General features: G+C 31.6%; 1 long non-coding RNA gene and 1 pseudogene across 14 annotated transcripts in view; one reads left to right on the top strand and one right to left on the bottom strand.

The window, feature by feature from the left end:
* The window catches only part of LOC143223351 (cell adhesion molecule Dscam1-like), an 87748-nt pseudogene extending 66048 nt beyond the window's left edge, over nt 1–21700 (top strand). The window contains exons 14-26 of the transcript XR_013012859.1: nt 1521–1652; nt 2294–2461; nt 3638–3708; nt 4961–5186; nt 7010–7102; nt 8093–8277; nt 8452–8745; nt 9313–9498; nt 9795–10021; nt 11331–11409; nt 12009–12198; nt 12481–12602; nt 21490–21700. The product of XR_013012859.1 is annotated as a cell adhesion molecule Dscam1-like (transcript). The remainder of the gene's footprint in view (nt 1–1520; nt 1653–2293; nt 2462–3637; nt 3709–4960; nt 5187–7009; nt 7103–8092; nt 8278–8451; nt 8746–9312; nt 9499–9794; nt 10022–11330; nt 11410–12008; nt 12199–12480; nt 12603–21489) is intronic.
* On the bottom strand, nt 1774–25291 carry LOC143223354 (uncharacterized). 13 transcript variants are annotated; one of them, XR_013012862.1, is made up of 4 exons: nt 24145–25291; nt 9377–9545; nt 5036–5147; nt 1774–3933 (listed from the first exon to the last, which is right to left on the bottom strand). It is a non-coding gene; the product is annotated as an uncharacterized LOC143223354 (long non-coding RNA). The 13 variants fall into 13 exon arrangements; XR_013012872.1 differs by lacking the exon at nt 24145–25291 and adding an exon at nt 13248–13555 and having other exon boundaries at nt 5032–5147; nt 9377–12138; XR_013012860.1 differs by having other exon boundaries at nt 1774–5147.
* Between the last annotated feature and the right edge of the window lie 2139 nt (nt 25292–27430).

Raw genomic sequence — 27430 nt, 5'->3', positions numbered from 1 at the left:
AGAGAATTGCCACTCTCTTAACACCCACTTTGATAGTATGATCCCACAGAAATCCCCAGGTACTGCATCCAGCTACTTGACAATTATAGAATAGCATGAATATTCATTTCATTCCTAGCTGCATAAGATATGCAATAACTGAATGGACATATCATGAGACAACTTGCATACATGTGACTTGTGTTGCTTTTACAACATAGATCTTTCTTGATCATATGTACTGTTGTCTAGGGCATGTGGATGACTTTTGCCACTGACCTTTGTGTTCAAGGATCTCTATCATTTGTTACCAGTTGCTGTATTATACTTACCACAACTGGGGTACTACTTATTACAGGTCTCTTTTTGGATGGTCTTGGATTCCTAATACCTCAAGTTGATCCATATTTCTTTGATTTCAAATGCCATTTACTAAAGAATATCCTCATGGTGGAAATTCTAAATATCCTATCTGAACACATCTTCATGATACGAGCAAATGAATATTTTGCATCAGAAAGAGCTTGCATACTCTTCTCAATAGCAATAGACTTTTGGTGTCTTCACACTACTTACATAATATTAAGCAATGTAAAACTGTAGTTCTAATACATTTCCTTCCACCAAAACTTTTTATCAACTGTGGTTTTCATGAAACTTGTTGATTTGCTTATTTAAAGTAATTAAATATAATGTACTGAACCATCTTTATTAATGATAAAAATCACATTAAACCAATTAACCACATTAACCACATTAAAGTTATGCATTTGTGTTTTCACATTCCTCTTAATTTGCCTATTATGATTTTCAAGTCAGAGGTATGTGAGTTACAAACTGGAAGGAATCTGAGGAAAAAAGATCTTAATCCAGTGTATTAGGCCTGTTAGCTTCCAACACTTCACCAGCTTTCAGCATTCCAACTCTACATTAAATTCTTTCCCTGCATGTACATTTTTGTATTTAATTGTCAAATACAGATGATGAATTCCAGTACTGAACTAAAGGCCTCTTTGTCACTGACTTTTCACAGGCAAAAAATGATGAGTGCTAATTTTACACATTCTTAATTTGAAATTTATTAACAAATTAGAATGAATGTGATAAACAGTCTTCAGCTTATTGTGATGTGTATTGCTAATATTAACTATAATTACATTTAAATATTTTTATTACTTTCAGGTACTTGTGATTTGAGTAATAATTGAAGTTTCTTAATTATCCTCTGAGTGCACTCATACATGTTTAAATAATAATAAAAAAAATCAGACCTAGAGTGCTTTTTCCCTATCAAGCATTTTTTTTTCTGTTGGGTGTTAATGCTCTACATTTGATTACACTGTATTTGTTTTATCTAAATGTACATAGCCATTATAATATTGACTGTTTTAATCTTATATAGCAATGTGTATATAAAGTAATTAGCTAAGTACTAGATGATTCATCAAACAAGAATTTTAATTGAAAAATATTTTTCTTTTCAACTGATGTAAAAGACTGCTTGTTTATTTTCTATCATTTAATTTTGTTTTGTTTTTTAGATGTACCTGATGCACCACAAGCCTTGAAAACCATACAGGTAACAAGTCAATCAGTTACAGTAGCCTGGCAACAACCATATAGTGGCAACTTACCACTTAAAAAGTACATTCTTCAGTACACAACAGAAGCAGGTGAAAAATATATATATATATATATATATATATCATAGTATGTCTTTGTTAGCTTTTAAATGTAACATACCATTTAATTAATTAATTATGAAATGAAATAATCACCAAAAGGGAAAAAAAATTTAAGGTTTATATTTATTTTATTCAAAGTAGAAATAAAAATTACCAAACTCAAGTGCATGTGCACATTATATTTAACAAAGAACAACAAAAAACAAATAATCTTATTTCTACATAATGCACATAAAGTTTCAATCCTGCAAGAGATGAAACATGACAAAACATATTTATTGTAAAACTCATCCAATTTACTTTCTAGTGCATTTTAGTTAAACTACAGGGCTATGTAAAACATTATTTATGGACTTTGGTGTTAGATGGAGAGATTTTTATATAATAACAGGATTATGCTATAAAAGTATGTGTTCTATATTGTAAATTTAGGTTTATGGCAAATTATATATACAGTTCAACATTACTGCTTGAAACACCCTAAAATAATTTAATCACAACAGTCTATGGAACTTTTGTTTCTGGTCTCATTCAAAATATGAGATGTAGATTCTGGTTCACACAATTACCAGAATATGTTGCTCTATTAGTACATTACTGAATATGAATAATGTTATTTTTCTTATAAGAGGAATGGACAGGAGAGCAATCAGTTCTGTCTGTTTCAAACATGAAAACTGAAGCCACTGTAGAAGGATTATCTCCTCAGATGTCTTACAAAATTAGAATTGTGGCTAAAAATTCCCTTGGAGATGGGCCACCAAGTAAAGTCTTAGCCTTTACTACTGAAAAAGCAGGTAAATGGCTTCTTATAAATGAGTTAAATGCTCTAACATATTATTACAGAATATTAAACTGTTTTCTTCTATATTGTAAGTAGTAATAAAAAAAATATTAAAACATTTCTCAATTATTAAGGAGTTTTTTCCTCTGTCTGTGTATCAAGATTCTGATGGAAGTTAAGACTTGTTTGAAAGCCATTTTTTATCCTAATCTCAGTTTGAATTACAAGGTTTGAAGATTTGTAATGTGTGCACAGGCTAATTACAGGAGAGTTGGGAAGGGAGCTACTTAGCTCAAAGGGGATCCTCAAGTTTAGACACTTGTTATGTTTCTGCATTTATTAAGTTTTGTGACTTGTTTTTTTGTTCTCCCAATCATACCAAAATGTAACCCACACTCTTAGTTTAGAACTGCAAATTATATAGACAAATTAAACACTTTTTTTATTTTTCAATATAGCAAGATCTTCAAAGATAGAAGTGGTATGGACCTCTCTGAACCTCTGATGGGGTCTGTGTGTACATAATGTTATTGATGTAGTTACAGTGTTTCCTGTTAAAGATAAAATGACCAAAAAAGGGATAGCATTCAAAAATGTTAGAACTCAGTTAAAAAGGGACAGTAAAACTTTGAAACACAAGGAATAATAAGAATAAAACACTTATTATTCTCATTTTAACCAATTTCACTGTCATAGATTTCTTCAGTAATTGACATGCTTAAATATGACTCATCAGATGTCAACCAACAAATACCATAAGAAATATATAGTTTCAGAATATCTATTATTGTTCTAATTAAATGAGTGGAGAGCTCTAGATGTCATGAACCATGTTTAAAACCATTATTGCAATTTGAATCATGGTTGAAATAGAATGGCTCTGAGAAAAAGTGGCCTTGCTTTGGAAACACTTTTCATCAATATTAAAACAACATTTTAGAATTTTATTACATTTATGAAAGCAGTATACATACATTGAACCCTAAACTTACACAAGGTTTTACATGGATAATTGGTCTAGCAAATTTTACCTTGTTCAAAGTGACCTATAAAATATGGCAATTTCTGTATCCTCAACTTACAATGTTATGGTTAAAAACTCTATTTTAAAAGTAAGAAAAGACAGCAATTGTATTCAATAAAACACAATCATTTCTGATACAGAATATACGTTGAATGTATTTTGCAGCTCCTACAACACCAGTTAATGGCATACAAGTAGAACCAACAAGCTCTCACTCACTGCAGGTTACATGGAAGGTAAATTTCATATTCTTTTTTAATTTTTTCTTAAATTTAATTTATTTCATGCTCTAAGGTTTAACCTGTGTGCCATACTTTTTCACAATAATTAATTAAACCTTACTGATCACTACAGTATTCCTCCCTGCATGTTTGTAGTAATGCTATTAGTAGAGTATTCACTGCCGTACATTTGCTTCTTTGTCTGTGTGTGTCTAAGCATACTTCCAGTGATGAAGTTATCTTAAAAAAAAGTAAATGCACTAATCATTGCAACAAGCTGGCATCAAATCCTATAGAATATCAATATTTCTGCAAGTTTATGATATGTCTCCATGCACTTTTCAAACTGAGCTGTTAATTAGTATAAAAACAAACAAACTTGGTATTGACTTCTAAAACAGAAATAGTGCTTTACTTGAAATTTAAAAGCTGCACATTATTTGTATGCTCTGCCCAGAACGTGGAATGAATCCTAAATTTTAGTGATTTAAGTTCTCAAGCTTACTTCTTAACTACCAAGCAGCATGTGGCTAAGAGTTACTAAATTTAATATATAAATACTCAACATATAATAGATGTTGAGATCAAATTTCAACTTTTTATATATTACTGCTCACTAACTATAGAACAACATAGGTAAGGTAAGAACAGGTATGTGAATTATTCTTTATAAATTTTGGATATTAGTTTATTTCTAGGTCAAAAAAGGCTAAGTCATGCACATTATATGGAAAAACTATTACCTTGTATGCCAATCTTGCTTGTGATCCTTACTTAGATATAAGCTTTACTGTCACCTTTATTTATTTTTGATATGTTGAAACTCTTCAAATTCATCACTTCTTGCTAGTGAAATGTTAATGCTGTTTGTAATGTAATTTGTTCTGTATTATTGCATTATTTACCAAAGGTGCACAGTCAGTTTTGGTTATGGCAGAATTGTAAGTACATGTGACTCATACTGAGTTGTGAAGTTAAAAGTGTTAACCACTTCAGTTTATTAAACAATAGTAGTTGCAATATTTACCAAAAAATATCTGTAGGAAAATAAATAATTTAAATATGCAATTTAAGAAAATTTTAAAAAATCAGATGAACTTACTAGTAATGAATGGAACCTGTAACTGAGTTCATTTAAATTAATAGTAACTAAAGAGTAATTGTTCTAAAACTATTTGAACAAAGCAGTTGAAAGTGTGAAAAGTATTATCAACTTATTTTAAATTTGAAGAACAAAGAAGTACAAAAATATTTTATATATTTTTAGCCACCCACATCAGATACAGTGGAAGGATACTATATTGGTTATAAGATCTGGGAATCAAATAATGGTTTCACCTACAAAACTGTAGAGGCAACTGGAGAAGAAAAACAGATGTACACCTTAACCAATCTAAAACGTTTCACCAAGTACGTCATCCACATTCAGTCCTATAACAGTGCTGGACGAGGACCTTTATCAAAAGAAGTACTTATACAAACTTTAGAATATGGTAAGTTTTGATGCAAAGAATACAATATGAAGTGTTTGTAAACAAGTAAAAAACATAAACACTAACTTTCTATATAGTATTTATTGTTTCATTTAGAAATATAATGATTTCAATTTCTGCTTTTGGAAACAGTTTTTTGGATAAAGAATTATACACGTGATTTTTATTTATTTATGTACTTACTGTACTTGTTTTTTACCACTACCTTTTCTGGAAATTAAAATTAATTTGACAGTTTAACCTCATATCAAGTTGCATTCATAAGAGATTAACCAATAATCAAATGCACATTTGGAAGTTAATAAATATATTGAGAGTTAATTTTATTGAAATTAAGATACTCATCTTCATGTCTTCTCCATCTTCACTTTATCACGTTTGGTCTAGAGTGGAATGACGGTATGAAATATTGGGTTTAGGTTGGTAGCATTATGATCATGAAGGAATATGTTATAAAGACCAATAACTAGAGAAGTCTCTCAAATTAAACTAGATACAATATTCACACTGAAATGGGCTGGGTTTTGGAGTGAACAGTAAAACATCTTTCTCACACATGGCAGGAATAACTAACAACTAGCTAAAATCCCATTATTAGTCACCAGAAATAAAATACATGTAGAATCAAATAGCTTAGGAAAAAATGATGAGTGAGTGACGCACAAACAGAATATGAGACATACACTTATTTTCAGTGTACGTTTTTAGCACCATATGAGTTAGAAAAGCCAATGATAAACTAACTGAAGCAAATGCCTCAAGAATACTTTCAGATCATAACTAAACCACATTCTTCTTGTAAGTCCTAAGGACATAGTTAAGTAACTATTTAATTAAATTCAAATAAGATAATGAAAACCTTTTTATTCATGGTCATACAAATATATTTCTCAGTATATTAGTAGGTCAAAGGTTTATCTTTAAATGAAAGATTAGGTGTTTCTTCCCTATCAATATACAGGATCTCTCATAAAATATAATGAGCTGTAGCTTCCAGGAAGATAGCAATATGCTGGATCTGATTACTTGATTGTCATTTGCCTTCCAAAATAACAAGTAAATAAAGTCTTTGACAATGCTGCATAAGTTAATTTGTAGAATGACAGAACAGAGGTTATAAAGATGGGGAGAAATGTAAAGAATGAATAGATAAAATAATGTTTCTCAAATGGTTAAATAACAATTAAGCAGTGATGTGAGGCATAAAAATGATTCAAATTAGAATAATTCAGAGAGTGTGAGACAGGAAGAGATGAAAATACATGAATACCATATTTCTCAGTTGAAGGTTTCTGTGAGAATTAGCAAAACAGATACAAAAAATAAAAAGAAGCCTGGGGGTGAAAAGAATAAAATTAGGAATGCTAGCAGAAGAATCTGAAGTACCAGCAACAAAATAGAAAAAATAAGTATAGTTAGCTCTTGCTCAGTTGATGAAACTACAAGGAAAAACATGAAATGATTGTACTTAAACATACAAATAAGAAATATAAAAACTGCATTGTGGCATTGTTGAAGACAGATTAAGGTGTGGGGGAAGTTATCTCATTATGAACTTGCAAACATATATCAAAGGTCATTTTAGGGAGTAGTCTCATACTGTAATAAATATTAACTTGGATGTGATTTCACAAAATTATTTGTCAGTAAAAAATGTTGAAAAACTTTATTACAAAACAAGAGGTTAGTTAATTACTTAAGATTTAGGCATAATTCTAACCTTGTGTAGAACCTAACTTTCATACTCTATTCTCTAATTTACTCATTTTGAAAATGTTTAACTTGCATTTTCAAGATATTTGTGCTTTTTACTGCACATCTAGATCCTCCTAAAGCCCCAGATTTAAAGTTAGTTTCCAAATCATCTAGAACTATTCATCTGTACTGGGAAGATAGAAATCAAGTACCTGTTATAAGTAAGTGCTAGTTATTAATATTTACACTAATTATTCTTTCAGTCATTAGTACAAGTAAGTGCATGGTGGTTAACATTACTTTTCACTTTTTATCTTTCATTTAGTTAGTGACTATAAGTTAAGTTTAAAAACAATGTAAGAATTTGTGTTACTGAGTAAATCATCTTGCAGAAATACTTAAAGCATCAGGTGATTGATATGGTTAAAAATTATCTGAACGATTGTGCTCACTCAGGAGATACTACCTAGGCAAGACATTACTCATGTAACACATGGAAGTCTGTAGCATAATGCTAAACAGACTGTTGGAGCATCTGTTTCACATGATACTTTAGTTTTAGTAGTATATTATGGTTTTAGTTATAATGACATAAACTCAATAAATGGTACACTTATCATGGGAAAACATTTTTACAAGAATCACAATATAATAAATAATAAAAAATTATTGTTCTATCGATGCCAGTTACATGTTTATCACACTCACAATAACATAAAGTTAAGATTTTACTCACTATACAAACACAGTGGTTATAGAACATCCACTTTTCACCCTGAGACTTCCCACATACTCCATACATTGTTATTCTAAACAATATCTAAGTCAGATTTTGACCTGAAGATGTCCATTTATAAGTCTTGCTTGTGTCATCAAGTTTAAAAGTCTGCGTAACTTGTACGGTTTAAAACTTATAAAAAAGACAATGTAGGATTACGTATGTGTACAAAAATAAATGAACCAATCAGAAAGCTCTTAGAGAGTAAAGAGTAATGAAAAACATATTTTAGGATAGCAAGTCACAACTGACTGACTACAACTTATTGATACTTATCTTTGCAGTTACTTGGTCATAACTTAGTTCAAAACTGGTGTATTTAGTTGTAGCCTGTACTTACTTATTTTAATTAGTGAGTCAGTAATTTTACTTTCAGAAATATAATCCTTGTAATTGATAACTGACTTAATGTACTAAAATGTTTCACTTTTAGGCTACATTATCTATTACAAGGAACAGCAAAATGAATGGAAAATTATTGAGATCCCTGGAAAAATACGACATACACTATCACTGATCTTCGATGTGGAACTCAATACCAAGTGTATCTAATGGCCACTAATACAGCTGGTTCCAGCAATCCTAGTGAAGTGCTTTCTGTGAAAACCTCTGGAACAGGTAGATTTGAGTTGTGTTTTAAATGCTTAATTCTTCAACAGTGTAAACAACCAGAACCTTTAAAAATAGATCTGTTCATTAAATTGTGTTTACACTGATAATTAACTTGATTGCTAACTAAACATTTCAAGCTTTTCTCACAAGAACTTGTTTTTCCATCACTTCTTTCTCCAGTTCCCAGGGCACCAGATAAGTACAGTTTTTTAACCATCAACTCAACCTTTGTAGTTCTGCACCTGTACGTTTGGAAAACCAGTGGATGCCCTGTTGACTTCTTTGTGATCCAGATGAAGGTGCAAGGGCAGTCAACATGGCAGTTAGTTTCAGACAGTGTTCTTCCACAAATACAAGAATTTTGTGCACCAAACTTAAATCCAGGATCTTGGTACAATCTGCTTGTAAGTGCACACAACAGTGCTGGCTCTACTGATGCTGAGTATGTGTTTGCCACACTTACTGAGAAGGGAGGTATGTTCACACTCACGTGACTGAGCCAGAATAGGTACATATTTTGTCATACGAAAGTATTATGTGTTAGACAAAACAATGTTCGGTCATACACTGACTATATAAAAATATCAGTTTGTTGTTATGACTACATTGTTTTTGTTGAACCTTTCATAAAAGTAAGAAAAAAACACAAAATGCATACACTCACTTAACATTGAGATATGTTAGTTTTGCCTTAATGAAAATTTCTTTTAAGAGAAGCAAAAACACTCAGGTTTAAACTGGTAAAAACCTTACAAGCAATATACAGGACACTTCTTTTCAAGCACCATCAACTGATCAGAAATAAAATCAGTTAAATAATTAATTAATTAATTATTTAATAACTTTTAACTTATAATAAATGTAAGTGTATAACATAATTCTGTAACTGTTACATTTTTTTATTTAATAACAGTTTTCAAATAATATATATAATAGCAGCTGTATAACAATGTGTGTGTGTAAAACGTTGTGAAACAACTATTAATACATAACAATGCAAGAAACTGGAGACCCTAATATAATATGTATTTATAATTATAGCAACAGTTGCCCCTCCATTTCCAGCCCAAACAAGTTCACAAACCCAAATGTACAGATGGCTTACCCTAATTATTCCTGTAGTTTGTGCTTTTGTGATAGTGATGGTCGTTACAGTGATTATTTGCCTATTACATACCCGCCGACATAGGCCTAATAATCACCAGAGGTCATCTACGGAGGCTGGAGGTGAGTCTTTATATTGGTATACATGAAATCTAAGACTGCTTCTTCAGCTACAAATAAAAAAAGGCTTTATATTGATTTTGCTACCATTTATAATAATAAACGTTTTGCTAACTTCAAATATTTGTTTCTGAATGTTATTTTTTGTACTTGCTTTTAATTTTCATAATTACAAACACATTTGACATAATTGTTTTTCATTTTTTGTCTAAAGCTGGTTCCAAAAATTTCCAGTAGCTTAATTTAAAATGTACTCATTTTCAACCTGTTTCAAATTTTGTTTTAATATTTCAACTAAGATCCCCACATGATGCAGAAAGAAGCCTTAAACATGGCTGCTTTAAGTACAAAAATACAGTTTTGTCCCCGAGATTCAACTTGCTATCCATCACCTTATGCCATGACAAGAGTTCCAGGCTATCCGCAAGATGATGGCAGTGATGGTGGGAGTCAACCTTCTAGCGCACGATCACCTGGTGAAACACGCAGAAATCACACCTATGATATCCCCTTTCTTGTGAGACAAGCAAGTGTTATGTTTGTTTTTCAGTGTAAAATGTTTTGATTATCAAAGCTGTGAATGTTGATTTGAATACATATTTATTTTGTATAATAATGTTGTTTATATAATTAATCTAGTTGTTATTAAAACCTCGTGAAAAATTAAGTTAGCATTATTTCTTTTTTTCAAATACAAGCATCTGTTGGCATATAATTATTACGACATTATTATCATATCAATACACACTTATTACATTTACACAAAAATCTTATGTTAACAATAACTTATGTTTGTTTTTTACGTTTTGTGCAGTCATTTTATATTAGCTTCAACTATGATGCAACTCTCACGTGATATTGAATGATTTAAATTTATGTTAGGTAATGAGTTTTATAGTTAGTATTTTTGTTTACATGGTCGTTTGTGTACAAGCATTAATGTGTGGATTTCAGTCTACCTGACCCTAAGCTTAATGTTTAAAATGAGTAATCATGTATTACACATGTTTAGTAATATGGTTATTTTTGCCACTCGTCATGTGAATATTGCTTGTCCAGTATTAATGAACTGTCCTTTGTAATTGGTATTTATGTACTGATAAGGAATTCACTGTGTCTTCACTGAGCTACTTGAGGTTCTTGTGGAAAACCTACTGGCCAAATGGGAAGAGCTATCTGCAAACTACAAGAGGATTATCACAACTTGTTAAAAAAATAATTTTTAGCATTAAGATGGAGTTGCATTTCCAAGTTTGCCAAAGTGTTCTAAAACAATTTATTGTTGAATATCAACTGATTTTTTTTTTAACCTAGGAAATATAATTGGAAATATATATTTGGAAATATTTGTTTCTTTAAATAATAGTAAAGCAAGTTATAGCCTGGATAAAGTTTGGAAAGAATTAAAGAAAATGAAAATTAATTGGTATTTTCATTTGAAATCACACCTTGTGAGATACACAGACTAAACAGTTATATAAGAAACTCCAGGTTTAGGCACAGCTGCTTAGAACTCTTTAACAAGAAGCAGGATAGGGGCATATCACAGGCTTAAACCTTGAAACTTTCAGTCACAATTATAAACCACATTTAGTCCAAAGTGAAAAAGCTAAACACAGATTTTATTATTGAACATCAGTGTAATTTATCGTTTTCATTACTATAATAGAAATTTGAATATTTAAGAATACTTACTTCATTTACAAAATTCAGCTCAGCTAAAAGGTTATGTGAACTAAAAGAGTTACTGTATAACTTATGAATATTTTTATGTATTAACAACAAATAAAGTGAAAGGGTTAAAAAACTGTTTCTTTTTTTTTTAATTTTGCCAGGTTGGTGGGGAAAGATGTGTACAAACTGAGAGAGTTCCTTTGTCTCCAATCCCAGCTCCAAACATATACCAAGTTCCTCGTAAGTTCTTGAAGTTCCTAATACCTTTAACAATAGGTAGCAAAATATGAACCTAACTGTAATTGGGCAAAAAAACCTTATTTACACTGGATATAACAGATATAGTTTGGTTGACATATTATACATTCTTCTTTATATTTTTACAAAAACAATCTTATTAATAATTTCAATAATTAATAATCTGAATATATTTAATCACGTATATTCAAATAATTTTTTTTCTAAATTTTTACGCAGTTACTTAATTGTTTAATACTTTTCAGAGTTTCCTCAAGTATTTTTACATGTTGTATTCAAGTCTTTTTATAATGTATCAATACTGTATCCATTACCTCTGACTGAAACATCTATAGCTTTATTATGCGCACTCATTCAGAATGAAGGAACAAATTGTCTTTAAACATATTATTAACTAAATTAACATATTAAACCACAAATGATATAAGTTTTGAATATCTGTTTAGATAGAACATCAAAACTAATTTGAATCAGTTGTTACAAAAACATCTACAGTTTTTGATAACTTGTACTAATACATCTGTGTTGGCAAGTAGCAACTTAACTTTCCACAATGACTGAACATTTTGTCCTCCCTATAGAAACTGCTACCGCTGATCAAGTAGGAAGCACTTCACTGGTTGGTAGTCAAGATCAGAGATTTTCAACAATGTCTGACTCAGGTGTTCTTGGTCCAAAGTCTGTTCCATCCTCTAGAAGATGGTCCAGTGGCTACAGGGGTTCATTAGGACAAAGGTCAGAACAGAGGCCATGTATTCAAGAATACAGAAGGTATAAAATATTCTGAAGCTACTAATGGATTCATACAATGATTCAGTAATATGAGCTCTATCAGATGTCTGGTGTTCAAGGATTAAAAACAAAACTGATTAACTTTCAGAATTTCAAGAATTATAGTAAATTCACTATCAAATTGTGAGATATTTATGTGCAAGATTGTATTTAAGTATCAAGTAGAAGAAGGTGAAGGGTATCAACATAATAGTTTGTGTTATATACATTATAAATCCAGAAATGAATAGCTTTCCATTTTAAAGTTTTTCTGTTATCTAGGTGCACAGGTTCTGATACTGACAGTGATGCAGAGATAACACCACCTCAGATGAGAGATGATGATGTAATCCAAGAGATGTCGGAGACTGAATGCGATCTTGATACAAAACAAGTAGCAGCTGGTATGCGTAATTCTTGTAACTACTGCAACAAGAACTGATAACAATTGATGTTTATGTATCTGCTTGTTCATAAAAAATTATAAATTTAAAATATCAACATATCTAAAGTGCAGACACTTAAAACAGATAATTATTTAATGTTTAGACATTTTTACGAAATATACAAATTGTGATTAAAAAAAAACAACTACTGTATGACATATGTCAAACAACTGCTTTACTACCAGTAACAGTAAAGTTTTGCACAAATATTGATTACTTAAGAACAAAGCCACTTTTGGCCATCTCTCACCACGAGGAACTTAACCCCATTATGTTAACTTTGTAAATCCGTAGGCATACTGCTGTTCCATCGAGGGCCTTCGCAAAATATCAATCAATAATTAAGTAGGCCTAACTGACGGAGACGTTGTTACTAAATATATATCTAAAAACGGCTCGTTTGGGTTAAGAAAAATTTTTTACGTAGATATATAATTCTCTACAAGTGGGTTTTCTCGACATCACTGGTTGTTACTAAATATTACAATCTCTTAATCTCAATCACAAAGAAAACGAGAAACAATGATAACTAACACCAAAATAACAATAATAACAAATAAAAAAAATACGCAAAAGAACTCTTAGATACTTCTCACACGTAACTTTTTTTTAATCCGTTGCAATGTTAAACCCAACTGGGTTGGAGTGGACAGGTATTTTAGTTAGCAAAGACTTTTTTTTTTTTTTTTACAGCAACCATATACGACGATCATATTTGGCTACAGGGATTCGAACTCGCGACACTCAGATTGCGAGCTGAGTATCCTAGCCAGCAGGCCATGCCAGAACCTAAAATAGTGTTCAAATAGATAAATCACAAATTAATATAAAACGATTATTTAATAGTCAGTTATATTTATGTTTCACATTTCTGTGATCTAAAGGTTAGTTCACAATGCAACTCGTAAAAAAATGAAAGTGACGGAAGGATGTTGACGTCATCACGTAATGTAGCTGCTTGTCTCCTTGTATAGCACTGAAAAGTTGAAAAGAAAAAAGCTTTTTGGCGGAATGTTAGCAAGTTAGCCAATCAAAATACATCTTCTTATGTTTCCAAAATGGCGGCAACTAACGAAGACAAACACAGTGGAAACTGTGATTGGTATATTGGAATTTATTTTTTCTGTTGACAGTGTTAGGTATCAACTTTTGTTTTTGTTTCTTTCCCTTATATTTACTAATTTGAATGTTTTGTTTGTAATTTTTAGTTTACTTCATGATTCATATGTATTAAATTTACTGATTATAACTTCACAATATGTTTAAAACTTCATATTAACCAATCATGTACGTACGCAGAATGTTTAAAAGGGAGGGGAGTTTAATTTGTGATTTTTTCTCGATAATATAACCCGAAAACAGAATAAATAGTTTCACACTCTTAAGAGAAATAGCTAAAGAATACTTTATACCTGCTATTGAACATATCATTCACTTAATATTGTGCATAAGTACCACAAGTACAATTAAAAATCACCTCATTCAACAAGACCGGTTATAGGATAATATTAATGGACATGGCCCTGAAAAAGGAAAGTAGAAAAAAGTCTACCAACCTCTATTAAAATAACATTCGAGGAAGGAGCAAAGGTCAAACTGCCTCTAAACCTCTGATGTCTATAAAAGAACTAATGATCCGAGAGAAAGATAAAATTCTAATGCATTGTGCGGAGCACAATCAGTATGCAAAGCATGCTAATGCTACATTAATGGGGGCATACCCTCCTGAAAAAATGTATCAGGTAACTGCTGTGAGGTTAAATATGTAAGTAGTTTTGCATGAAATATAACTTAAACAATTACATGGTTGTTTACACAAAAACCATAAACAACTGAAATGTTAAATACCATAAGTACATAAGCATAATATTTTATATCACAAAATTATGGGGATCAGCTGAACGTTCTCAAAACGCCCCCCGCTTCGTACGTGTGTGCCAGTAATTAAGATTTTACTTAATTTATACTTAACCATATATAAATACCTTCTATTCAGACTTTAATAATGATGGATTAAGTGTACTCCGAAACGATCTATGGATCATATAAATTAAATAAATTTTCATTTTTTCCACTGTGTTTTTCTTCTGGGGACTCTTTCATACCATATTTTAATATATCTGTAGTTGTTTGATTCACTTTGGTGCTAAGTTTATAATTTTATTTAACTTATCAGTTATTATGTTAGTTTTATACATTTAGAAAACCGCAGCATCGCTCAGGTAGCTCATCATGAATAACTTTTTTCTTTGAAATAAATGTTCAACACACGCGAAATAAGAGTATTGTATTCGTTTATATAAGTATGTAAAAGTTCACTTTTTTCAACAACCGAGCAAAAAATGTAACTTAGATAAAACCAGGTTGATAAACTTTTTCATGTTGAAATACACCATATGATTTTCTTCTAATCGTCTATTTGTTAACTCGGTAACAAACTTGCAGAAATTGTTTACAATATTTATAATAGTTTGTGCGTCAACTACTTGGCTCAAGGATAGTTCGGGGTGTTTACTGTAAGATTCTTACGTTTTGTTAATTATTTAATCATTCGTGCATTATCATTCTTTGTTACAGTTTGTTTAGAAATTTGCAAAAAGTACTTTTCCTCTTTAAATTGTCACATAGTACCTGGTTTACAATGTGCCATTCGTTTTATATAATTATACCCGAACTTAGTATCGATAAGTCATACCCAAAAAAACATCCACTCGATCAAATTTAGATAACTTTAGACCTATTAGCTTACTCAGTTGTTTAGGTGAAATAGTAGAAGGGGTAACAGCTAATAGACTTTTGTGAAAACAATAACTTTGTCTCTAACATTTCAAATTTAGCTTATAAGAAAAGATAAACCGTAGACTACCTAACACGCGTAACAGAATACATGAATATATATAAATATTAACAATATTCAGTTAGTGATAACAGTTTTTGTAATAGTGTTTGGCACAATGCCATAAAATTTGAATTACTGTTAACGAACGTACACAGGATAATTATCATATGTTCTCTTAACTTCCTCAGCGATCGCGCTCTATCAGTTAAAATAAATAACACAATATCCAACACATTTCACGTACGTATTTCGCTTCTCTTATGCATATTGCTTGTAAACGACATTCTTTTTCCGAACTAACATACATTTACTTTTTCGTACTATGCAAACCATATTGTTGCTATAAACATGCCAAGAAAGCCGCTAATAGGAATGGGACGAGTTTAGAAACTGTTAAATATCATCCAGTTGTACAATGATTGGCGAGTAATAGTAATTCCCATAAACACGCAGGGAACTTTTTTTTTTTAATAAAAGTTCAAATAAACATTACAAAAACGCAGAAAAGTAAAGTTAAAATCAGGAAGCATAGAAATTGCAGTGTTTAATAATATCAAATTTCTTGGAGATTCAATGTATGCCTCATAAGGGTAACACACATAAGAATCTCCGCGATTCACTGAGCACAGGGACTAACTATTTAAAACTCGTCGCGGAAGAACACACAGGACACAACTACAAAAACATACGGAACTTTAATCTGACGCTAACAAAACACGGCTGGCAAATTACATACAACATGCCAGATAAGTTTGTTTATTTAATTTCGCGCAAAGCTACACGACGGCTATCTGCGCCAGCCGTCCCTGATTTAGCAGTGTAAGATTAGAGGGAAGGCAGCTAGTCATCACCACCCACCGCCAACTCTTGGGCTACTCTTTTAACAACGAACAGTGGGATTGACAGTAACATTATAACGCTCCCACGGTTGAAAGGGCAAGCATGTTTGGTGTGGCGAGAATTCAAACATGGGACCCTCGGATTACGAGTCGAGCGCCTTAATCACCTGGCCATGCCGGGCCTCATACCAGATTTGACCATGAAGAAACCGCAAACACAACAAAACGGGATTTTAAGACTGACCTCTAGATATCCCAGATTCAACCCGATCAGTTACTTGGAGAAAGTGACTTTCCGCTATTAAAAGGCAGGCTAGCTAGAAACTAGTACGGTAAAGCAGAAAACCGAAATTAATTAGCCACCAACCTTCACAAAAACATCAGTGCACTTAAAAAAGTCAATATCACTTTACAACCTATATTGCATAGAAGGCACAAAAATGTATACTTAAAATTCATAGACAATAACAACATTTCAAGTTTTGCCTTACATCTAGGCACAGGTCAAATAGATTTTTCGGTGTCTATCCTGTGAAATTGGGTTTTCTCCAGGATACCCTCGTCTTCTCTCACAACCAATTTTCTTAGGCACTGGATTATTAAATTCCAGTCCCCTTGAAACGGTTCGTATCATACAATAAATTTATAAGACGGATTTCTTATTATTATTTAATTTTATTTTCTTTATTCTTCCTTGTTTTATTCCTTTAAGTTCTAACGACTACTTTCCCAACTTCATAAGACCATTTTCATGATGGCCCTTTGTCTTAATGGGTCTCTTCTCCTTTCGTCCCCCACTAGTACAGAGGTATGTCTACGAATTTAAAACGTTAAAATCAGGAGTTCGATTTCTTTTGGTTCACTCAGCATATAGCCTGATGTGGCTTTGTTATGAGAACACACACACTCTTCTCCTTTCTTGCGCTCACGGGGTGGATAAACAAGAAAATAAAACCACTTGGTTAGCTCGTCAGCTTACAAAAGTAAACATTCAACATTATAGCGCGAAATAATTTTATACAAGCCTCGCCTTTACTTAATAGGAAAATAACTTTTAGTAGGTAATACACACTAAAAGTCGGCTAGACTAACGTTTTAAAGGAAAATAAAAATAGGGTTGAACTAAACGATAGGACGAAAATTTACTTACACGATAAAGAAAACAATCACTAAAAATAAAAGTAGAAATCGATACCTCACATACATAACTATATAGTATGCTATTCTGCAGTATGTCCAGTGTTTATTTCGTTTGACACTGGGGCCCAGCATGGCCAAGCGTGTTAAGGCGTGCGACTCGTAATCTGAGGGTCGTGGGTTCGCATCCCCATCGCGCCAAACATGCTCGCCCTTTCAGCCGTGGGTGCGTTATAATGTTTCGGTCAATCCCACTATTCGTTGGTAAAAGAGTAGCCCAAGAGTTGGCGGGGGTGGTGATGTCTAGCTGCCTTCCCTCTAGTCTTACACTACTAAATTAGGGACGGCTAGCACAGATAGCCCTCGAGTAGCTTTGTGCGAAATTCAGAAACAAACAAACAAATCGTTTGGCATTACATTCGATTGAAATCTTGAGAATGCGTCGTATCTCCATTTGGTCGGAAAATATTTGTTCTATATATATACATGCTTTTAATAGTATACTATATGAGAGTGATGCTACGGGTGCAGCATTTGTTAATAAAAACGTCTAAGATTAGGTGTAGTTTTGTTTCATTTCATCTAGCTTATAAGCCACAACATTCAAACCATTCCTTTTAACTCCAAAATAGAATGAAACTTATCTGTTAATATACAGTTATCAAAACAAAATTGTGATACTTACTTTTAAAAACTCCAAAATGTATCTGAACAGATGTATGTTACATAACGTAGTAGAACTTTTTGCACTGTTGTTGCTTTGCTCAGTTGTTTCAACCAGAAGCAAAATAAATATCAGGCATCGGTATGATATTTACCCTCACAAAGAAAGTAATTAAAATGAAAAATATCTCGGCACTTCTGTTATTAATGAGTACCAATCAGTTTTTGTTTAGGCTTTTTATGTGAATAAACAAAGAAAGCAACTTCATAACTTTTTCAATGTTAAACAACAACAGTATTTGATGAGACTCACCGGCAGATAAAAAGTAATGTTAAACTAATTCGTGATGATGAGAAACCCACTTGAAGTAAAAATGTGTTCTCAAGACAGCTGGTTAACCTGAAGATGACCTAAGAATGTCTAAACGTTGTTCTGTATTTTATTTTAATTAAAGTGCTTATATCCATAACAGCCATCTTGAGAATACAATGTTCAACTAAGTTGTCACCAATCTCCTTTGAGTTTCATGAGACGGTAGACATATAAGTAGGCCATGTATTAACTGTGTAATTAATTACATGCGTGTTGAAAACTGTTAGGGTTTATCTGCTTTTCAGAATACCACAAAAGTATACCGTATGAATTTTCATTTGTGCGTCCAACGTTTACAACAAAGCTTTTCTCAGTTGATTTTGTGAGATAAATCATTACGGTCATAAATGTTGATATATATCTTGCATATTTCTTTAAAGTTTTGAAAATGATATAAAAAAGACACTTTTCGTATGGTATTTATAAAAATAATGCAAATCCCTATGTTACATAATTCGGAACTACAATGCTTCAACATTTTTGTGCCCGACATGGCTAAGTCATTAGGGCATTTGATTCCCCATCACGCCAAGCATGCTCGTCCTTTCAGCAGTGGGGACGTAATAATATCACGGTCAATTCCACTATTCTTTGGTAAAAGAATAGCTCAAGAGTTGAACGTGGGTAGTGATGACTAGGTGCTCTCCTTCGAGTCTAACGGCGCAAAATTAGGGACGGCTAGCGGAGATAGCCCTCGTGTAGCTTTGCGAAAAATTCAAAATAAACAAATCAACATTTTTGTTTATATTCTTTTTACGCTCAGTCGCATTTCATGGTTGACGGGTAAGGGGTCATGGGAGAAGTAACAGAAATCAACGTTAATTGATCTGAATCGGGTTTATCCGTGCTTCGGCTTATTTTATAAATTTTGTGTTACAAGATTAAACTAACATTTACCCTGTATTTTGATCTTCATTTTACGTAACAAACAATTGTTTCCTAAAGAAAAGTTTAAACTCAACATTTAAGCCAACTTTTCATACCATTGTACGTTCTTATTAAATCATTCCAACATACTTTTAATAGCGCCCCTTAGTGGCTTAGCGGTATGTCTGCGGACTTACAAAGCTAAAAACCGGGTTTCGATACCCGTGGTGGGCAAAGCACAGATAGCCCATTGTGTAGCTTTGTGCTTAATTATAAAAAAACAACAACAGCTTCTGGTTAAATTTCTTAGAAATAAGATCTAATAATTACTTATTGGCCCGGCATGGCCAAGCGTGTGAAGGCGTGCGACTCGTAATCTGAGGGTTGTGGGTTCGCATCCCCGTCGCGCCAAACATGCTCGCCCTTTCAGCCGTGGGTGCGTTATAATGTTACGGTCAATCCCACTATTCGTTATTAAAAGAGTAGCCCAAGAGTTGGCGGTGGGTGGTGATGACTAGCTGCCTTCCCTTTAGTCTTACACTGCTAAATTAGGGACGGCTAGCACAGATAGCCCTCGAGTAGCTTTGTGCGAATTTCAAAAACAAATAAACTTAATAGCGACAAATACACGTAAGCCTAATGATGTCATGCCACCTTTTTCTAAAAAAATTTCGCAAATATTATGTTAGACAACGTGTATTATTATATCTTATTTGTAAGTGTTACCTCTAAATTCCTTTGAAACAGGCACACCAGTTTGTTTTAGAAATAGGGTGGTTGTCCTTTAGAAAGATTTTCTTCAGATCTGGTAGATAGGGTTAATTAAAATGTTTAAGAGGAGGCTTAATAAATATTTGAATGATAAGGGCAGGTTTTGAGAGTTTTATGTTTATTTCAAGGTTCAGTTTAGTGGACAAGACGGCCTAGATGGACAAACAGGTCTATTAATGTTCTTGAATTATATGTATATCTATTAACAAGCTTCTTACTTCTAAGAGTTTAGTATGTGCTTGGGTAAAATCTACCATTAAATGTACTCCTTAAGTACCATTAGGCAAGTACAAGTGGGAGTTTTTTTTTTATAAAGAAAAAAAGCAATTTTCAAACTGGTTACTTTAGTAAAATAAAAGAGAAAACTCTTAGGAAACTGTTACAATCGAGATATTACCTTTATCTAGTTGAGGTTAAAAATGGTAGACTTGATTGATAAAGAAGCATATTATCACAAAGCCTTCTGGCATAACTGTTTTAGAAACAAACAACCATATAAGGAAAAATGAGAACTCTTCAACAAATACATTATTAGAAAGAAAACAGCTAAAGCATGCAAATAATTTATTATTTTATTAGCACTTTAGAAGTTTAGACACCTAGAGCTAGGAATACACTAAATTGAATTTTCCAGCTTTTTCAACTCTCAAGTAAAATCACTGTTTTTTAACTGTTTAACCTAGAAATAAGGAACAATTATTTTCAGCTATATTTTAGGTGTTGCCAAACTTAATTTACACAGGTTGAAGGTTTATATATATTTCTATACTTCAAAAAATTAGAATCAGTAGTTTGAAATTATGTATTAATTTACCCAAATAAATCTCAATAAAATGTTATATGAAAACAAATTTCAAATATAAGTATCTCAGTTTCAATTTTATTATGTAGGTAACTTGATGAGGTTGATCAAAGAGAATTTAAAAAATTATATATACATATATACTAATAATAATGTGTGTGTCTTCTTATAGCAAAGGCATATCAGGCTATCTGCTGAGTCCACAGATATATAATAATAATATAAGATAATAAAAAAGATATATATGCATCATGGTATGTAACAAACTGGTATTTCATAAAATATTTTTGTGAAATTAGCTAAACAGTATAGTTTATTTGTAGGATATTGTATTCTTCATCATACGAGCAGTTTATTTTTAGTTCTTAGCAATTGAACTTTGATTAACAAACATGTTTTTTCAGTTAATGAGAAGTAACCCTGACAAAGTGAATACCATTTTTTCTTGTTATGAAGTTTTATTACAGATAAGTATTACAACTTGGTAATGTACAATTTACCTTAGACTTCATACTGTTGTTGTTTTTGAAACTTATAAAAGTTTTTATTTTAAGGTAATAAACAACTCAGAGTTGCCATCCCACCAGAGCTCCACCAGAGTCTTGGAGGGCACATTACAAATGTCCACTGATGTAAATGAAATTTATTCAAAAGTAAAATCCTGTTCATGTGAAAAAACATATTTATCTATGTTTGGATGTTGATCACTAAATATTAAATATGTAATGTATGTGCAAACAGTACATAATAAAATTTCACTGAAAATATCAGCTATAAAAAGCTTGCCTTGAGTCCAACAACAGATACATAATTACATATCTATTAAATAATTTCCTCTTATCATTCATATGTTAAGTAGACTTGTCCAGTAACACTTACATTGATTAGATAGAAATTGAACATCATAAAGTGCATAACATCAACATAATTTATTTTAGTATCATTTATAATATTTAAATGAAAACATTCCCTTTGTAAGTGAGAATACTGATTTGACTTGGAAAGAACTAAACGTATTATGCATATACACGTTTATAAATTAATCACTTTAAAAGTGGTCATTTTTTAGAAAATGTGTTACAATGCACTTCCTCAAACACACACATTTTTCCTGTTATTCTTAGTGAAAGCCTAAGAACTCTTAGTATTTGTTACTAACATATGTCTCAATAGTTTACAATATGTCATTTACTTCTTTTCAAAGCAAAACAGTCATCAAATAAACTCATTTCAGGAACTTAAGTACACTGATAGTTCTTTTTGAGCTTAATGTACTTTAGACTAATACCTAACAATATTAACAGTATATGAGACATTCACAGCACTCTCAAAGTTCTTCATGTATAAACATGAATTTACATACAGTATTTCACTATAGTATGTAATATTTCTTATTTACCACTTAGACACAAAACAAATATATCCACAGCAATATAATTATTTTAAATGTTCAATAGATGGGTGTTCCAAGTTAAAAAGAAACCATGCTGTAGTATAATGCTATAAATATGACACACATACACAACATATGTTAACACAACTTAGGAATGTTTCATTCTTAATAATATCCCCACATTGAATTATAAAATAATGATATATATTAGGAGCTGGTTATAAAATTATAACCTCAACTAATAAGTTATGAACACAAAACTCCTTTTTGCTGTTTTGAAACTTGAAATATGTCATAAATTTTACTTGAAAAGTTTCTTAAAAAATAACAACTTAGTTAATTTCTAAATGCATGTACTTAATTTTTTCAGTAACAACTAGTATTAAAGAAAATATAGAAACAATTTCAATAACATTAAGTTTATGGTAATTTAAGCACAATAAATATTTTATTCAGTGAATTATAAATTAAGATCTGTTTATTTACAAACATAATCAGTACATGTTAGTAATATGTACTGATTATACTTGTAAATAAATAGATCTAAATTTATATTATTTCTAATCTTATCTCATTCTACTTTCCTTAGGGTTATTTGGTTGGAATTAAAGTAGAATTTCTTTCATTTTTGTAGTTTCAACTTATATTTTATTTCTAAAACTATTTAATTTTCAATATAGATATCATACATCTTATTATTAATTTAATGTTATATTTTCATTCAAACTATACAAGACTTTGATTTTACAAGACATTGCAAATAACATGGTAAGTATTCCAGGAAGATTGGCATATATTTGTGAATGGGTGGTATTGTTGGAGGGGATTTTACTGAAAATGGTACATTTTGATGGTATCTGTTATTAAACACAGTGAACCTATATTTTTATAAGATTTGAAAAATAGATATCAGTGATACAACACTATTACTTCTGAATGATTCAGATAGACCTCAATATCAGATGTAATTTTTATATGTAAGTCAGTGCAAATCTGGCACTTCATATGTGTGATGCTGTTGTTTGTTGTTAAGTACAAAGCTACACAAAGGCCTCTCTGTGCTCTACCCACCATAGATGTCGAAACCAGGTTTCTAGTAGTATGAGTCAACAGTAGTATAACATGTAATGCTAACTAAAATAAAGCAATTGTGAGAACAACCAATACAAAGTGCCTTTTCAGTTATAAAGATATTCCACTATAGTAATAAGTTTTAGGCAGGGCGAACAACATAGCATGTGTTACATGGAATTTATTTATGGTTACAAGTTACAATACTCCTGTAATAATATATCATTTACCATTGTTAAAATACTGTTAGCAATCTATTATTCAGCTTTATGCATATGAATAATTAAACACAGGTAATAATAGTTCATTCCTTTGATAAAGATAGAACAGTAAGCTTTCAGTATTGTTAAAAACTAGCAATAACATATTCAGTTTTCAATTTAAGTAAAGTACTGGTAGTAATTTATCAATTAGCCTTCTTGTAGTCACAGTATTTGTAATAAGTTATTAAGCTTTCAGTGGAGTTGGAACATTAGTATTAACAACAGAAAGAGTAAGTTAGACAAGAAGTCTATACAACAGTGCTAACTTCTCCAGTCTTACTGCACACTAATTAGATCTTATTCAAATTACATTAGAAATGTTTATCACAGATAATAGAACATTTACACAACTCTACATGTAATTGATGTAATTTTAGTAATATATGGTTTAATTTCCTTGTATGTTATACAATAAGGTGCTTGTTGATGTAGAAGTAAAATTAATACCAGGATGTGTATAATTGTAAACATAGGATACTTACTATTAAGTAAAGTTGACCCCTTGTTTACCATAGGGACATACTTCATGTGTTCCCCATTTCTATCCCCAGGGGTGCTATTAATGTATTCTGGTGATAGTTTTGCACACTGAACCTCAAGAATCATAGTTTGTAGGGTATTTTTTCAGTATAACATACAGTCAATTGATCAAATATAAAATGTTTGATAATTCAAACTTCACAGTTTTCCCAGATCTTGCTCATAACAAAATGCCATTAGGCCATATCCAGCCTTCTATTTTTTAAATACATTATATGTGTTAATATTAACTAGGTTTAAGCTGTAAAAAGCTTCAATATTAAGTCCTAGTATCCCAGATAATTTGTTTTTCAGCAGTGTCATGAGAAATCCAATAAGACCACAACTAGCCCTTCCCACTTACTACAGTTCCCTGTAGTTTCTTGGAAACAAAGTTCTATCTGTTTACAAGTTCTAGAAAACAGATTTCCTAATGACTTCCAAGGATTTCATCAGACTCTACAATGTTATCATAGCATTATACACAAAGAAATAATCCTTTTTACAACTTTAGTTAGTTAAAACTTGTGGTTTTTATTTTTAAAACCAATTAAATGTTTTTAGAATGAATGATTGAAGAATATATCCATAATTCAAGTTTGGAATATGTTATTATCTCTATAGCAGTATAAAATGACTGATCTCCCAACACCACTTTGCAAACAAATAAAAATAACAAAGGCAGCAGTAAAAAATTAAAGATTCACACAAAATAAATCTTACTTATATTATTGAGTTCAGTTTTAGGGTTTAAAAGTTTTCTTTACAGAAATATAATTTGTATTCATTTTATATCATGATGCTTTAACTTAGTTTGCTGTTAATTTTACACAAATCAGTATACAAAGCCTACTGAAAGATGTTAATGATGCATTTTATCATCAATGTATTACAATGAATAATGTTTCTCAAGCATCTAAGTAGTTACAGTCAGGTAAAATTAAATACATGTTCAGTTTCATAGCAAAATGTAGATAACATGTACATGTAGAAATATTTTGTAGCTATTCTTACTAGGCACATACTGAATAAATACCTTATTTTACCCAGATTTCAACCTAATGGTGTTAACATATATTAAATTTAAAAAATCTCCAAAAGAGAGAGAGATTTGAAACTAAAGAAACCAATAATATGAAATTGCAATAATTCATAAGCTACCTTGACCAAAAGTAGTTATAAACTAAGAAATACAGAGTATTTAAACTAGCTCAGACAAAAATGTATCAACACAGTTAACTTGTCTGGTTACAGAAGTTGAAAAAAAATATAATGTTTTTGACAAAATGCATACATGCCCATCAGTTTTTGTTCTTCAGTATTGTTTGTAAAAGCTACACCAAAAGGAGTTCTTTTAAAGTGTCATTTAATCCTAAGAAATCTTAAATAATGAAATAGAAACAAATTTCAGAAAATTAATGAAGTTATACAAGGAAGAACAGATTAAAATTTTGGGCAGTTAGGATCCCAAGAAATTTACTAGAAAAATAACAGCAATAAATTGATTATAAATATGTGCAGTTTTATTTAAGACATCCAAATCAATGTGGGTGCAAGTTTTCCTTCAGTAGATATTTCTTAAAATAAAGCAATGGTTGTTACTTACTGGACATACATCCATTTTAGGTCACTATTTTTATAGAAATTATTTGCTTATTATTAGGTTAATAGTAGTTATTGAGACTGTTTTTTAAACCCTATCCAGACCAAGACTGTCACTAATAGCACTGATGTTTTTTCTTCTGATAATGAATGTACTTTTTCAAATTGGATGGAACTCAGAAATAACATACTAAATAGCTGTAAAAAATTCATATCATTCAATTTAATTTTTGTATTTTTTTATGTTGAAATTTTCAAAATTTAGCTGGAAGACTATTTAAAAAATATTAAGAATACTTCCTTTGATTTCAGTTTTTTTAATACTGATTAAAAAGTTCAATTTTGCATATAAATTCAGTTTCAACTTGATTGAAATCAATGAAAGTATGTATTTTGATATTATAACTTGTAAGAACAAGAACTTAAATGTTACACAGACTATACGTTGGTGTATCAATCCCAGATAACAGAAAATGATGAGTTAAAAAACTGTGACCAATATGTAGCCCAGCCAGGACAACTTTTCCCTTCCAATCCTTATGGAAACAAGATGGCCAAAGTCCAATAGAAGGTTTTACCTGTAGAAACTTGTTATCACATTGCTCACTTCAAATAGACTGCCAACTGGCGTAGAGCTGAGCCTTGACTACAGGGCCATAGTTGATGTATGGAATAAGCACGGCAGTGATAGCACCAGAGCTTTATGCAGAGCTGTGGTACCAGCGAGCTCATTCCTGCAAATACCAATGTTGCCTAGTATCCATAAAAACTGGATAGAACTAGATGATAAAGAAAAATGGACAAGTCGGTTTTGAATATTGACGAGAATAGAATTGGAACTAACGCGAAGCAAATCCACGGCTAGTATAGAGCTAAGCAAGTCAGTGTAAATAGTACAGTTGTCTACTGCATAGCTTCTACATGATCCAGGGCAACAGAAGTGGTGTACAATTTGGCAGTAAACACAGAAACTGTAGATGGGATCCTATGTACAACTACTGAATCACAACATACCATGGCAGAGCCCACAGAGCCGCCTAATTTCGAACCATCTGTATAAATGGGAATGGAAAGATGGTTTGAAACATGTTAGGCAAATAGAAGAAGGTACATCGATTTGGGAGTATCTGCCTTCTTTGGATGACTCAAAGAAAAGACACACTAAGGGATGGTAATAAGCCATGGTGGGATGGGCTGACCTATGGAGACAGCAATGTCATCCAAGGATAGACCCAATACAGCCAACTATACCTGAGTGCAAAAGCCAAAAGGAACAATGGTAAACCATCTATTCTGAAAAGCTTGGCCCACTTAGGAAAGAAACATAACCTTAGGCAGGATGCTGTGGTAAGGATCGAAGTTTTGAAGCATACAGCAAAGACAGTTACAAATGGCAGAGGTGTAACGGATGTTCATGAGACTCAGTGTACAAACTATGGACTGGAGAAGTGCAAAAAGCCCCAGATGGTGAACGGGGTCAAACGGCTTCAAGACCAAAGTTCTGGCAGAGCCATAGACCAGAGACTCATAGTCCAGTTTTAATCAAATGAGGGCATAATAGATTTTGAGCATAGAATATTGATCCACTCCCCAAGAGGTGGAAGAGAGGACACAGGGAATATTAAGTGCCCTTGTATACTTGATGCA

Source organism: Tachypleus tridentatus, chromosome 8, assembly GCF_004210375.1.
Source record: "Tachypleus tridentatus isolate NWPU-2018 chromosome 8, ASM421037v1, whole genome shotgun sequence".
Classification (NCBI taxonomy): Eukaryota; Metazoa; Arthropoda; class Merostomata; order Xiphosura; family Limulidae; genus Tachypleus; species Tachypleus tridentatus.
This window is presented reverse-complemented; position numbering and strand designations above follow the sequence as displayed.